Source organism: Elephantulus edwardii, unplaced genomic scaffold, assembly GCF_000299155.1.
Source record: "Elephantulus edwardii isolate Elephantulus edwardi_28Jun2011 unplaced genomic scaffold, EleEdw1.0 scaffold00139, whole genome shotgun sequence".
Taxonomy (NCBI): Eukaryota; Metazoa; Chordata; class Mammalia; order Macroscelidea; family Macroscelididae; genus Elephantulus; species Elephantulus edwardii.
In genome coordinates, this window is record NW_006399889.1 from 7,260,450 (window position 1) to 7,261,671 (window position 1,222).

Below are 1,222 nucleotides of genomic sequence, written 5' to 3' on the forward strand. Positions count from 1 at the left end.
CAGCAAGCAGAGTTGTGTCATCTGCATAATGCAGATTGTTGATGAGTCTTCATCCAATCCTGATGCCATATATCTCCTCAAAGAGTCCAGCCTCCTAGATAATTTGTTCTGCATATATATTGGAACAAGTATTATATTACTAATATTACTTGGATCCACAATCAACACACATGGTTCCAGCAGTCAGGCGATCAGGAGATGTATTGCACTTGGAAAGTCTACAGTCAAGGAACTAAGCTCTTTGTAGGCAGCGCGGTGCCATGGGCATCTCCCGGGACAACTGGCACAAGCGCCGCAAGACCGGGGGCAAGAAAAAGCCCTACCACAAGAAGCAGAAGTATGAGCTGAGACGCCCGGCTGCCAGCACGAAGATTGGGCCCCGCCATATACACACAGTTCGTGTGAGAGGAGGCAACAAGAAGTACAGTGCCCTAAGACTGGATGTGGGGAACTTCTCCTGGGGCTATGAATGTTGTACTCGCTAAACAAGGCTAATTGATGTTGTCTACAACGCCTCCAATAATGAACTGGTCCGAACCAAGACCCTAGTGAAGAACTGCATCGTGCTTATTGATAGTACACCGTACCACCAGTGTTATGAGTCCCACTATGCGCTACCCCTGGGCCGCAAGAAGGGGGCTAAGCTGACTCCTGAGGAAGAAGAGATTTTAAACAAAAAGCGATCAAAGAAAATTCAGAAAAAATACGATGAAAAGAAAAAGAATGCAAATATCAGCAGTCTTCTAGAGGAGCAGTTCCAACAGGGCAGGCTTCTTGCATGTATTGCTTCCCGGCCAGGCCAGTGTGGCCACGCAGATGGTTATGTGCTAGAGGGTAAGGAGCTGGAATTCTACCTGAGGAAAATCAAGGCACGGAAAGGCAAATAAATCTCCCTCCCATTTTAGCACATGTATTAAAGGTGTTTATTCTAAAAAAAAAAAAAAGGAACTAACCAAATTATTAAGGAGCAATGATGTCAGTTTGAGGACTAAGGTACACTTCATCAATGGTCTTTCCAATCACTTGCTAAGCTGCTGAAGCACGGAAAGGCAAATAAATCTCCCTCCCATTTTAGCACATGTATTAAAGGTGTTTATTCTAAAAAAAAAAGGAACTAACCAAATTATTAAGGAGCAATGATGTCAGTTTGAGGACTAAGGTACACTTCATCAATGGTCTTCTCAATCACTTGCTAAGCTGCTGAAAGATGGAAAATGAATAA

The 1,222-nt window shown here is 43.8% G+C and overlaps 1 pseudogene; it reads left to right on the forward strand.

Annotated features, from left to right (window-relative positions):
- The first annotated feature begins 260 nt into the window (after positions 1 to 260).
- LOC102854586 lies at positions 261 to 887 on the forward strand (annotated as a pseudogene).
- The last annotated feature ends 335 nt before the right edge of the window (positions 888 to 1,222 follow it).